Genomic DNA, 14588 nt, shown 5'->3' on the forward strand with positions numbered 1-14588 from the left:
ATCTCCAATTTTCCGACTAAAAAACCCTACTTTTATTGAGAATGTTGGGACACTCAGAAAGCAAAGTCCTCCTGGAGTCGTCTGTGATTGTCAATGAGTAATCCAGCATGACTGCATACATTGGTTAACATCATATTCCTGCATCCCCCAGTGTATCCTCTGAGGGAATAGCAAACCAGCACAAATCTTATTTTCGCCAGAATGAACTTATTTGAAGGTTTTGCAACAATTTTATGCTGTGCAAAAAATTGCCAAAACTTCTGATCATATGAACCGTGCTCCAAAAATCTTCCTACAGCTAGCAGCCCCATTCCATGGATGCTGAGGGCAGAGGGAAGCTCTTTGTAGAGTGGGACCTTCTACCTGGCTTTCTCACTGTCAGGCTAAGGCAAGGTCCCACAGGTCCTGGCATCCTGACCTCCTTAGACCAGTGCAGCAAGCTGGTTACACAGCACAGCTTGGGGACAACCTGAAGAGTCACCTGTTGGCCACTGAAGCCTTGAAACCACAAGTTATGACATCACTGGATTTAGTGCTGAGCATTCCAAGAAATACCAGCCTGCTTATTTCAGTCTACATTTGGATGACTTTTTCTTTATGGGAAAAGGCTGTATTGTGACAAGAGAAACTTACCACCAAGAAAACACATTATTTTCTTGTCCTGCACCCCATTATTACTAGATCTGCTTTCCATTTTTTGCAAGATTTTTCCCATGCTGCTGCTTAATCAGCACCATATGGCAACATGGTTGCGGTTACTACAGATGCATTCCCTGAGTCTGACTTCTCTTTTGCTACTCTCCACACTGAGGTTATTATCACAGAAAGATTTCATGGCCTGCAGTTTAACCTAACTGTTGTGAATGTAAGGAGAAATGGGAATTTCAGAGCTATAGAATATGAGACAATCATGCAGGACAGTCCCATTTCCCTGATGACCACTCACTCTTGCCAGTATCCCTTGAACCTCTCAGTGCCCTGCTTGTCTCTGCGACTGCCAGGCACTGGGTGGGAAGGTACTTGGGCATGTGTTGCTCATGGAGTAAAAATTCCCATGCCGCCACTTGGGACTGGCCTTCGGCTAAACAGTTTCTCTTCCTTAGACTTCTGTTTATTCTGCATGCTTTTTTAGATATTTATTTTAACTGGTGGCTATATCTCGTGTGATTCCAGGGAAAGCCTGGCATATCTCAGTTTCCCTGTCTATCCCTTATGATTTTGCCTATAGGGGTAAAAAAGATATTTTATGCAGGTTTGGGGGTTTTGTTTCATTTTTTTCTGTGAATGACAGCCATCAAAGATACTTGCTACAGATACAAAGAGAAGTTATTTCCACAGGAGACACCAAAACCTGTAGAGGAGGACAAATAGGGCATCTAACAAATAGGGTGGAGATGAAGTCAAATAGACAAGCCCAGCACACTTTTGACAAGGCCGTTACAGTATTTCTTCACTTACGTATTGTTCCTTTTCCCCTCTTTTGGTTGTACCCTCTCAGTTGTTAATAGCTGGTTTAGCTTTGCCATAAATTAATAACTTCCCTGTGGAGTGCTGTTGCAGTAAAAACATGTAAATGTAAACATGTAAAAATATACTGATTTACATGTAAACATGTAAAAACACACTGATTACTGTACTGGGGTGGAATGAAAGAGCCTCAAGTCCAATGCTTTACCTCTGGTGGAGAGGAATGTGAAATATTACCTAGAAAGGAAAAAACTCTCTGTGTACCTAATTGCACAATGTTGAGACAAGGGTGAGACATTACTCTTGAACTCAATATTAGCTTAGTAGCTTGAGTGTGAGGAGCAGGATCTCAAACAATTTTATCTGTTTGACCTCATGGTTGTATAATCATAAACATTATAGAATTATTGGTATTGGTGGCTGACTTCAAAACATTATTCTTCCAGCTAAAAGTGTAAGATTGGAGAGGAGTTTCTATCCAAATGTTGTTTTAATTATTAAAAGTGCTCAGTGTGTTATCGATTACTCTTATAATATAAGCAATGCGTGACCTATTTTTTAAGTCAATCCCTGATTTGTTGCCATGTCACGTTGCTCTTGAAAAAATGTTACTGCTGAAAATAACTGGTTCTTTTTATTGTTTTTACTGAAATAAGTAACAAGTGTCTTCTGTTTGGGAAACACTGAGACATGTATTTACCTATAGATCCGTCTGGGAAATACAAAATGATGTCTGATGCAGAGTACTTCCTAAAGTTGTTTTGTTTGTTTGTTTTTTGCATACACATTTGAAATGAATGTGATGTCTGCCTCACAGAGTGGCACCCATTTTACTAACACAGGCAAGTGTAGGTTAGCAGAGAAGTAAACGTTTGCTAAACCAGTTTATTTGTAATACCGTGAAATTAATGTAAACAAAAATACTATCCTAGAAAATATTTTCTTTGAAAACCTGCCAAGATTTACTGAATTCATCTGTCTTGACAGAGCACTTCAGCTGAGATCAAATAAACCCATACCTTGCAGTGAACAGCTGCAGCTATTTTAAAATGAAGTTAAGCAAGCATGGCCAAAAAAAAAAAAAAAAGAAAAAAAAAAAAGAAACGGGAACGAAAAATAACATCGGGGAAAAGTAATTAGCCTGATACAATACAATCTGCAGTGATTCAGGACATAAAAAGCGTGGCCACGTTACAGCGGTGACTCACTGATGAGCTGAACGACTGACCAGGCCGCACCTTCCTTATGACTGCCCGGCGAGCCGCATCCATATGGATGGAATTCTCGCCCGTTCCCAACAAGCGGCCTCTCTTTTCCTTTGCTAGACACCCGCCACGCGCGGCCCGCACCACGGCGGGGGCCAGGCAGGCACCACCTGGCAACATCCGTGCCTCCCCTGCCTCGCCCGGCCAGCTGGGGCTCAGGTGGGGACGGGCCGCAGGTGTCCCCCGTGCCCGGCGGGTGTGACAGCGGCGGGCGCCCCGGGGCACACGCCGGGCCGGCAGGAGCGCGCTCGTTGCCTGTCGGGGGCGCAGCTTTACGGATGGATGCGCACGGGGCTGCGGGCGGGGGGAACGCGGAGGTGCGCGCAACTCCCGCCCCTGCCCGGCGCGCCGCCCCCGCCCCCGGCCGGCCCCTTCCCGCCGATTGGCGGCAGCGCCCGGGCAGGTGCCGGAGCGCGGCGGGAGCTGCCGTCGCCGGCACCGCAGCAGCTCTCGGTGGCGCGTCCGGCGGGGCGGGGAGGGCTGAAGGCGGCGGCGACAGCGACAGCAGCAGCGGCGGCAGAAGCAGCAGCAGCAGGAGGAGGAGGAGGAGGCAGCGGCTCTCGCCTTGCGCCGGCCGGTGCGGAGCGGGACCGGGGCACCTGTGCCCGGCGGCTCCGCGCAGGTGGTGCCCGAGGGCTGACGCGGAGCGGCCGCAGACCCCGCCGTGCATGAGCGACGGGGCGCAGTCACCGGCGGTGGCTCTGCCTGTGCCCCGAGCGCGGGGCACTTCCCGCCCGCCTGCCTTTGTGGTGCAGCCCTCGCACTTGGCCGGGGGTGAGTACGGCGGGGGCGCGGCCGGGCCGGGCCGGGCCGGGCTGGGGCTCTCCCGCCGCGGCAGCGGGGCCGGCCGGCGCCGTGGGGCGGCCTGCGGCAGGGCCGTGGTGCGGGGCCGCAGCGCCCGTCGGGGACGGCCGGGCTCGGGCCGTGGCGGGGCCCCGGCAGCTGGGGAGGGGTCGGGCGGGGCCGGGCGCGCTGCTGGCCGAGGGGCCGCCGCCCTCCGCGGCGTTCGGGGGCCAGGCGGGCCGCTCCTCCGCGGCAGCGCGGCATTAGGCTCTCCCTTAATTGCCGGACAGATGTCGGAGCAGCTTCGTGGTGTTCTGCTGACCGCGTGGCTATTCGAGCGCTGTCACTGCAGTGCATCATCATCATCATTATCATTGGAGTGTTTTACTCTTGATCAACTTCCCCGGGAGCCCGGGGAAGGTTTGAGCGTGGCGCTGCCGCTGTCCCCGTTTCATGGGAGCATCCCGCCACGCTGCGCTTGTAATTTATGCCTCAGACAGAAGCAGCGTGCGTTTTCCTAGTATCAAGGTCAGTTTATCGTAACTGCTGAGGAAAATACCATATGGCTCAGACTGACTTTTCTTAGGGAATCTAATTAAGTAGGAGCCTGTGTTGTGCTGGGATTTGTGTTATGTTTCAGGGAAGCGCAACCGAATTAGATTGCAAAATGCCATGTAGTGTGTGTGTGTCCCTCTTGGAGCGTGTTTGCAGGGACATTAACTGTAACTAGCAGTCTATTTTGACAAATTATGCTTTTTGCCTTATACCTTCCATTTTACTGTTTCCTGCATTTCTGAAAATGTGAGTGCATAGCTACCTTGTTATAGAGCTAGGAGGTTTTCAGAATAGGCACAGCAAAGATTTTAGCAATAAAGGCTTTTACTCATTCCTCTCATAAGTCTTTTCTGGAAGGCTAGAGAGAGAGAATGGAGGGATAGTTAGTCTAGTTCTCACAATACCAGACATTTTTCTGATTTTGATGGACCTGTCATCAAGCTGGACAGGTTTTTATAGTTGCTTATTTATGGTGATAGCTGTTCTCCATGAACTGCATTGAGACCACTGACTAAGTCCCTGCCGTTAAATGTCAAACAGTAGTGTTTGCTGCTTAATTCTACCTTTAGAAAGTGAACAGAGCTGTGCAAAAAGCAGAAGATGCTGTATTTTGTATAGAGTCCCTCAGGCTACTGCCTTACCCATCATTACTCAGGTATCAGATTGTATCAGAGCATATTTACTGATGCATTATGCCCAAGTGTCTAAAAACGTACTTGGCGGTTCTGTAGCCTTCCTGGGGAGTTTGTCAGGTAACTTAGTACAACACAGTTAGAAATGGGGGAGTATAATTTTTAGTACCTGTGATACATTAATTGCCAGTAGTGAGAATGCACACAAGTCAGTTTCACCCCAGTAGCCCTCACGGGGGTGAGACATACTTAGAGCACCATGCCCTGTGACAGGATTTGCCTCTTGGAACTGCTGCCTGTTCAAATGACACAATATTGTCCTTTCACGCTGGGTAGTGCTTTTTTGTCTTCATCTGAGCCAGTGCTGTCTGGATCTAGAAAACTAAGTTAGAACTTTCATTTATTTTCCTGAGTTGGTTTCTTGCTTCCACTCTAACCTGATGACTACATCTGAGTGCACTACATAGAGTGTTCCCAAGTGTATGAATGCAGTAGGAATTCACCTTTCTCACTTCGTACTTGCAATAAACAGAACACTTGAAGGGCTTGTATTTAAATGAAGAAAAAAAATCCCCAAAGTATGCATGGGTGATGAAGAAGAAAGGCTGTATGTACCAAGTGCACTATTGTTCGTAAACAGTACATCTGTAGGAAAATGCAATTCCTTTGTATTGCTGCCAACATTAACATGCCCTATTGTTATAAGACTGGAAACTGTGGTTTTGCAGTTTAAAACACCTTAACTTGCCCTTGGAAAACTGGACGAGTTGAAAGAAACTAGTTGAATATAATACTATGAAAGCCATAGGGACATTTTTCTCTTTGAGAAAACCCATTAAATTGTTTGAGCGGATTAATGCTGCCTTCCCGTGGAATGTTTTATTCACCTTCCTTTTGGATTCAGGTAGGTTATTTTTTAGATAGATTCTTAGAGAAACTAAAGGCTTCTGGCTTACCTGTGAACGACTGACAGCCAGAGACTAAACCAGCTCCAAGTTTCTTATATTCAGAGATTTATAGCAGCTTACTTTAAGGAGAAGCTTCCAGGACTTAAGGGTTGAGGAAGATGACTGCTATATTTTGGTGTGAAGTAAAGCATACTACACTATTCCTCAATTTACCTTTGTGATGTAACCAGGGATTTTTACAGAAGGGCTAAATGCAGTGTAATTTGATAAGATTTCAAGCTGTGCTCTAGTTTTGCACATCTCTTTGTGAGATTGGTCAAAGTTGCCTGTATCCAAAAGTTTGTGGTATTTACCAAAACTCGAGAGGAAAACCTCCTATATGTGTCTGACACATTAGTAAGATCTGTCGTTCATATGGTGGACTAGTGGTTAGGGTGTGCTTGCTATTTAACTTTCAGTTAAAGCATACTGTCCTTTTTTTTTTTTAACTATCTTGTAGAAAAATGCCATGCTATATTTTTTTTTTAAACATCATTTTCAGTAAATAAACATAATGCTTGATATTCTATGTCCTGAAAATAAATTAATAAATCACACTATAGTGGGGAACAGTTTAATGAACCATCTTAGCAGCTTTATCATTGATGAACAGGGTATAAAGATTGCAGTGGCTTGACTGGTCAAAAGCTAATATCAGCATTATTGCAATAATGACAGTTTTACATCTCATGGATACTATTCAGGGAATAGGAACACAATAAATTTCCAGGCCAATATGCATCAAATTTCAACAGCACAACTATATATATAAAATACATTAAAAATATATATAAATATATAATATTTTATATATATGTATAATATTTATATATATTATATAAATATATATTATATATGTATTTTTATATCTATGTATATTATAATAATATATATAGATAATTTTTTTTTAGGATGTTTTACTCAGAAAATGCCTCATCAAGCAAGTTTTTACTGACCAATTAGCCCCTGAACTGGGTAAAGGCAACAAAATCTCTTGTTACTTCTTATTGCCTATATGCTTCATTTACCTCTTGATCAATTGATGATCATAAAAGGAAAAACTAATATGGGTGTTTGGTATTCAGATTATTTGAGTTGTTACTATCTAGTGGTTGTTTTAAGGTATAAAGAATTATCACAGGAAATTAAATTCACCTTCTTCAAGGCAAAGTGTACCTGCAAATAAAACATCACCTATTGGGGTGGAGCTGGCTACTGTAGAGATTAATCTTGATTAGGGAATTTCAATGGCATTTGTCTCCATTGGCTCACAGCAATCAAGTAATTAGTTTTCTTGAGTTTTGCTGGTGTTGACTGGCAGGCAGGAAGCCAACACTAGCCTGTCTCTTGCTGAACACCCAAGCTCAAGTTCTGCTGTGCATCAGTTTCAAGAAGCTTCTTGTAGACTCTCCCTTGCAAAATGTGCTGCCTATTGATGGAGAAGAATAAATGGGGCAGCCATGGTTTCTGGATTAAGTCTGTTTAAAGGATGCTGAGGTAATTTTCTGTAGAAAATGAAATGTAGTATCTTCTTGTGATAGCAATCTGAAGCATAGAGCCTCATTCAAAGGCTGTTAAAGTTCATGGCATTCCAGTTGTCTTTAATGAATCTTGAAGCCAGACGACAGCCTGAAATCTTTGGGTTTTCTTAATAACAAAGGAATCCCTTCCTCAGCACCCTTCACCTGTATCCATGAAGAATAGTAGGTGATTCTGCTGTTGTAAACCAAATTTCTGCTCTTGGAGGAAGACAGTATATAATCTGTTTAAAACTTGTGGAGTAAACCTTCCATTCTGCTCTTGTGATGAGTTTTATCTCTTCTGAAACTAATACAAGAGCTTCTTTGCTTATTAGGCATTACTTGTGGTACAGAGGGTGTTTTTAATGGGGTTTTCTTCTATCCCTTTTGAGTTGTCAGAACAGGATTTTATGTCACAGGGTTATCCAAAAAGAAAAGTGCTGGGTTGTGCCATTATCATGAATTGCTACCGCATGGATATGTATTATTTAAGTGCTGTTGATGAACATGAAACTAACACTGAAATACCTCATTGTAGAGTGTACCTCTTTTTCTAACCATTGTTAATCTTGCAAGAAATTTATTCCTTTTCTCCCCCCCTTTATGAGAATGGATCCTTTTGCCCCTTAGAGAGCATCCCTAGGAGTGCTTGGTGTACCTTTCTGGAAGTTATCTCAGCACTTGCATCTGGCTGTCATATCTGCTTTGATATTTGTGACAGATCATGACTTGAATTTAAGATAAATCATAGTGCATGAATTCTAGCACCATCAGGTTTCAAAAACAATTGAAAGAGCTTTGACAAGAATTCAAAAAGGTGATAATGTTTTTCACTATCTCAGCTGGTCTTGATCTAAAAGGCAGTGACACGAATTGTCCATGTGTTGATTGCAAGCCCAAAAAACATGGGTTAAGTCCCAAATGAGAAGAAAGCAGTTCTCCTCTAGAGGAGGATAAGCCTCATTATTCCATCTCCAGCACTTCTTTTCTAATGTTTAATGTTGCGGTTTCATATTCCTGCTCCAAGGTAGTATTACAGGACAAAAAGAGGTGAATCAATGGAAATACTGTGAACTTAGGTTCCACACATGATTAAGTGAGGAGTCCTAGTTATTTCCTAAAAATGGTGGCTTAACTTCATCATGTTGTTCAAATACTAAGTTGTGTGGGACTCAAAAAAGTGTGTGTCCTGGCCAGATGATTCCCTAAATGTGTAAGAGGATGAACTGGTTCTGTAGTTCAAACTAAAGGAGCTGTGAGACTGCTCCAGTTTGGATCCAAGTATCAGTGAAGCAGCAGTCAATACCTGACGCTGAAGTTGGCCTTTGAACTCCAGAAAGTGACTGACCATGTCTTATGCTTTAATATAAACATTCCTTACTTGTATAAACTTATGATCTGGAACTTCAGGTTTGTATTTATCAGTCTCGGCTCAGGTTATCTCCATGTTGTGCGGTGTCAGTATAAAAAAAATTAGCTGAATGTTGGTCCAAAGCAGAGCCTCTTCTGAGCACAATGTGGCATTGGTCCCAGTGTCAACAAATGACTCCATTAACTCCCTCACCTGGTAGATTAATCTAGCTCCTAGTTTGGTTTTCAGAGGCTTTCTACAGGCCTGTCTGTATTTTACTCTAGTTTTATGCCACTTGACAAATGGTTATCTAAATAAACCAAAGATGACCTGCTACTGAAACTGTTTTTTCAGTGCACAGGGCATAAGTTGTGTGTCAGCCAACTAGAGTTCATCACAAAGCCTCAGTGAAATGGGACATGTGGCTTTACAGATGTCACTTGATTGTCATATCTCTTATGATTCTTTCTTCTTCAAGGATAAATAAGGGTTAGAAGCATTTTGTAGGTGTCACAGTGAATGTGGAAGGAACAGTCTTAACTTATTTCTGATTTTTATTTTGTTAATTTACTTGCTAATCTCTAAAATTCAGTAATTTGCAGTGGGGTTTCCTGTCAGTGATTTGAATTAACAGTGATTTACTGTATTAAATTTGTTTTCACATCTGGCAGCACTAGAGAATACTGCCTCATTGTGGCAACTGCTGTTGGAAGCATTTTCTTACCTCTAAAAATAGAACTTTTGTCCTTCTTCTAGTCCTGCAGGAAGATTCTCTCAGTGAAAGTTTAGTTCTTGGCTAAATCTTAAGGATACGTTCATGGGTGATATTTCATAAGAGGGATGTGGGATAGCAATTAGTACAACAGATGGTAGGGGGAAAAGTCCATTTTACAGTGCAGGATATTTTAAGGATGCCTGTGGTATATTTGCATATTGGTTGGATTTTATATCATGGATGTTTTGGTAGCAGTCAAGCAATCCACACTTAATTGTTTTTGTTTGTAGTTTGCATAGATTAATCACAATATGGCTTTAAACTTATAATGACTTATCAAACTTATCAAATTTATCATAACTCTTTTGCCTGTATTATTGAGATGCAGAATTAAATGCAGACGCAAAATGTGTAGCTTCCAGAACTGTTTGGGTTTTATACAAAAGCATCACATTTTGTCTCAGTCTTTTTTTTTCCAGATTAAAGATGTTAATAACTCAGATGAGAAGCCTTATCAGCACTTTACTCAATAGTCATGCTTTGGCACCTTGAAGTTGAAAAAGTTATTTTAGTGGACCTGTTTTCTTGGTTAGTTGTTTGAATGTTACCTGTAGGATGCTCCTCTCTAGTTATTCTAACAAGTAGTGACTGCTGTGGTACTGGGGAAGGCATTTAACTTTGAAACAAATACTTGTCACATGCTGCTCCAGAGCTTGGATGGCAGTGGACCTTCTGTATTACTCCATTTCTTCAAGGCATACAAGAAAATGGGATGTTGGCATCTGAAATGGGGATCTGGACAGTAATATTGCAGAATGGCTCAGGTTGGAAGGGACTATCTGGTCATCTGGTCCAACCTCCCTGCTCAAGCTGGGCCATCCTAGAGCTCATGGCACGGGATTTCATCCAGACAGTTCTTGAGTATCCCCTGTGACTCCACAACCTCTCCAGGCAATCTGTTCTAGTGTGTGGCCACCTGCTTGAAGAAGTATTTTCTCATGTTCTGGTGGAACTTCCTGGGCATCAGTTTCTGCCCATTGCCTCTTGTCCTATTGCTTGGCACCGCTGGCAAGAGCCTAGCTCCATCTTTTGGCACTTTAGATACTTTAGATACTTGCAGACCCTGATGAGGTCCTGTCTCAGTCATCTCTTCTTGGGCTGAACAGGCCCAGCTCCCTCAGCCTTTCCTCATAAGAGAAATGCTCCAGTCTCCTAATCATCTTTGTAGCCCTGCACTGGACCCGCTTCAGGAGCTCCATGTGTCTCTTGTACTGAGGAGCCCAGAACTGCACACAGTACTCCAGATAATACCTCTCTAGGGCAGGATCACCTCTTTTAACCTGCTGGCCACACTTTTCCTAATGCACCCCAGGATGCCATTGGCCTTCTTGGCCACAAGGACACACTGCTGGCTCACAGACAGCTTGTTGTTCACCAGGACCCCCAGGTCCTCTGCAGAGCTGCTTCTCAGCAGTTTGGCCCCCAGCATGTACTGGTGCATGTGGTTATTATTCCCCAGGTGGAGGACCCTCTATTTACCTTTGCTGAACTTCAAACAGTTCCACTCTGCCCATCTCTCCAACGTGTCGAGGTCCCTCTCAAGGGCTGCGCAGTACTCTTGGGTGTCAGCTCCTCCCAGCTTTGTGTTGTCAGTGAACTTGCTGAGGCAGCATTGCCCCTTCATCCAAGTCACTGATGGGTAAGTTAAAGAATATCCTCGGTTGTTTTCTCTTCTATGTTCCTCCACAAGGAGGGAGATAAATAATTGAGCGTTCCCAGACTTAATGTGGCATTGAACCTGTTTTTCTGGGTGCAGGTATTAAACTGGTATTGACATGTATTTACACTGGTAAAGTACGTGCTCACTTCTCTGCCTGCCTCTTAAAATGAGAGAGAAACCCAGCAATTCTTTGAAGGAGCCAAGGAGTATTATTCACTGTTTCTTTCATCTCCCTTCATTCCATGTGGCTCATTTGAGGGCCATTGATTGTGAAATGCAGGGACTGCAGGTGTCTCAGGAGGAGGTTGCTGCATGTGTAATGTAGCACAGGTGGGTGAATGTATTTTTGCAATCCTCAGTCTTGAGCTAATGCTGAGCAGAGAGGTAGGAGTACAAATGGGCTTTTTGTGTAGTATTCTCTTCATGCTGGCTCAAACTTAGAAAATACAATGTGAAGCTTGATTTGCCAGGTGTGTTCTGGTTTGTGTTTTGATGCAAAGGTGGAAGAAGGGACATAACTCAGTTCAGTGGCTGCTGCTCTCTCTGTGCAGGGAGTCTGGGTACATAGCGCTAAGCTCTGAGCCCCACTTTGCACATTAGGCATTCAAAGGGGAGCCCCTGCAGTCTTGTGCTTACAGATGTGCAAATTTCCAATCGTGTTGGACTCTTTGGGATCAGTAACATTCCCAAAGAGCACATGCTGGCTTTCTTGCTGGCCTGTGATGATTCACTCTGGAGTTGGTTGACAGTCCATTACAGTAATGAGCTGAATTTCATGCTTTAGATTGAAGACTCATGGAGAAGAGGCAAATTATCCAAGATACAATTGCATGTCAGCACATTACTGCTCCAATTTTGTCTTTTTCTCCGAGCTGTCTTCTTCCTTTCTGGAAGAGTGATAGTCAGTCTCAGACAGACAGAATACTGTCAGACCCATCATCTTGACTACGCATTCTTCCATAAGACAGTTGCTACTAAATAGAGAAAATAGAGCTGAACATGATTTGCCTAAATTCAGCACAAACAATGGAAGATGAGACTGAAGTAAAATGAGAATATACACTAACTAGAAATCCAACTCTCATGAAAAACATGCTATCAGTATGTGCCAGATAACCTATGATAAATTTTGGATAAGCCTTTCCTCTGGTTCAGTTTTACCAGTGAGAAGATTGTTGTGGTAATTCAATTTGGCTTTGTATCACATTTGGAATTCCCAATGGGAAGTATACTTGTTTGTCAGTTGTAGGCCTGATACATAAGTATAAAATGGTCATGAGTTGTTATTCAGACTCTCTTTTTAATATGAAATTTTTTTGAACCATCAAAGATAAATGACAGAAATTAAGTCCTACAGTGTAATCTTCAGTCTTTTCTATTTTTCCCCCTCTATTTAAATAGTTTGTTTTTTTAGAAACAGTTTTATATGCTGTATTCTGTCTTTGGGAGAGTGCCATCCTCAGATGAGAGATGCCATTCTTTCTTGAATAAAATGTGACTTCAGTACATTTTTTAGTTCTGTGTCATGGTTTAACCCTACAGCACTGTAGCAGCTACTAAAGAAGAAAATGAACTCTATCCCAGCTGTCACCAGGACATTCTGCTACTTTGTATTCAGTACTTAAAATAACATAAAATACAGAAGCGAGAGGAGTGTGAAACTCCTGTTTATTTCTTAAATAGATTAAAAGTTAAAACCCTGCAGTACTAACCTTTGACCTGTAAAGTTTACGGTTTCACCCATTATAGTATGTTCCAGCACTCTCTTAGACAAATGCACATACAATTATTGTAATAACTTGCATTAATAAGGAACAATTCTCCCAGAAGGAACTGAATGAACTTCATGTTTCTTTTAAAACCTGCTGCTTTATCCCTTACCCTCCCCAGTGAAACAAATGTGACTTTACTCAGGAGCTTACCAGCTGGTTGTTTTGTTGCTTGCAAATCTCACATAGAATTAGTCCAAGGCTGAGAGGAAGATAATTTTTTTTTTTTTTTGCTTTGGTTATAGACTGGGAAATATGTACAGTAAAACTTGGTTAAACTCAGTGTGGGTACAAAGAATAACACCCTCTTTGAGATCTTTATCTTACATCTCATTTAAAATGTGATACACCAGATACAAGTCCCATGTTGAAGTCAGGTGGGCTGTATTTAATTTTGCAAAGAGGTGGCTTTTTATTTCTGACGAGTTTATTTCTGCTCTTCTTATTTTGAGACATTTGTTCATTTCTGATATAAAGAGCAGAATACCGAGTGTTTTTTACTGCGGCTTCTAGACATTCTTGGAGTTTAAAAAAGATTAAGAAATTTGTTGCCAATGTTAATGATGCCTCATTTTAGACTTAATGATGATAGCTGTAGTAGAAATTACTTTGGACAGTGATGGTTTTTAAATATTGGGTTTTGACTAAAGTCTGTTTTGTTCAATTGCATTAACGTAAAGCAGTATTCAGTAATTTTTTGTCACCTTATAGTTATTAAATAAAGTGTGTGACATTATCTAATTGATATATTAAATATTGTGACATTTGCATAAAAAATTACCATAATGACCTCAAATGGGCAATGTGGCTATTTATTTTCAACAACTCAGTAAACAAAATTTTTAAAATATGAGGGGTGGTGAGGGAGCTGTGTTGAGGACAAAGTGCTTGTCTTCTTCTTTGGCTTAGAAGGGTGATTATCTTGTTGCATGATTTCAAAGGGAAGAATGTTCACCAGTAAGATTATACAAGGAATTTCTTGTGGTACTAAAAGAATTCTTGAAATAATGACAAGAAAGATTGAGCAGTATTATTTGGGTCTTGACAGACTGCTGATGGAAGTAAAGATGAGTCTGTTGGTGACAGGTTCAAAGATATAATTACTAGTAGGTTTCTTCTTGATTTTCTACCTGGAAAACATAGAAGTGGTAGAGTAGCAGAACAGAGAGAAAAGCTCTGGTGAAAAGTTTGGTGACTCTAAAGCTGAGACCACGTGGAGGAATGGTGTTCTATATGAAATATTTCAATGGCAAATAACTGGGTTGAAGGAGTTTGTGGTCTTGGTTCCTCAGGTATCACATTTCATCAAGGCACATAAGCAGCATTTTAAAGCAAAAGTTATACCGTGTTGTGGAAACTAATGAAATCTTGATTAAAAATGTGCTCATAAATGGAAAAAATGGTAGGATATTCTTGTTTGGAAGGCTGTCTTCCAGATACATGCTGTATATACCTACAAACCTTCTCTTCTCCAGGCTGAGCACGCCTAGTACTCTCAGCCTCACTGCCTGTGAAAGATGCTTCCATCACTTAACCATCATTGTGGCCTTAAGACTCTTTCTTGTTCTGGGGAAGCCCAAACTGGACACAGGACAGCAGATGCAGCCTCACTAGTGCTGATTGCTTTGCTACAGCATAAAACTAAGAACTCTGTGTTGTTCAATATTCAGTGTGACCACTTGCATAATTAACTTTATAATGTGGTTCTTTGTCAAACAGAGAATCTGTCTTAAATATTAGTTGGCACTTAGCCCAAAAAACTTTTTTTTTTTTTTCCTCTCCACCCTCCCAGTTATGCTAATAATCTGCTGAGGCTCCAAGTCCAAACAGCTTAGCTGTCATATGGGTGACTAGGAAATGCACT

General features: G+C 42.1%; 1 protein-coding gene across 5 annotated transcripts in view; it reads left to right on the top strand.

Annotated features, from left to right (window-relative positions):
- The first annotated feature begins 3128 nt into the window (after positions 1-3128).
- MYRIP (myosin VIIA and Rab interacting protein) overlaps positions 3129-14588 on the top strand; it is a 210982-nt gene continuing 199522 nt past the window's right edge. The window contains exon 1 of one of the 5 annotated variants that reach the window (XR_014849835.1): positions 3129-3506. The gene's annotated coding sequence lies outside the window, so the exon portion shown is untranslated. The remainder of the gene's footprint in view (positions 3507-14588) is intronic. The other 4 variants (XR_014849834.1, XM_085051324.1, XM_085051321.1 and 1 more) reach the window with 4 other exon arrangements.

The sequence above is a fragment of the Lichenostomus cassidix genome, chromosome 2 (genome assembly GCF_008360975.1).
Source record: "Lichenostomus cassidix isolate B80296 chromosome 2, HeHo_3.0, whole genome shotgun sequence".
Lineage (NCBI taxonomy): Eukaryota > Metazoa > Chordata > Aves > Passeriformes > Meliphagidae > Lichenostomus > Lichenostomus cassidix.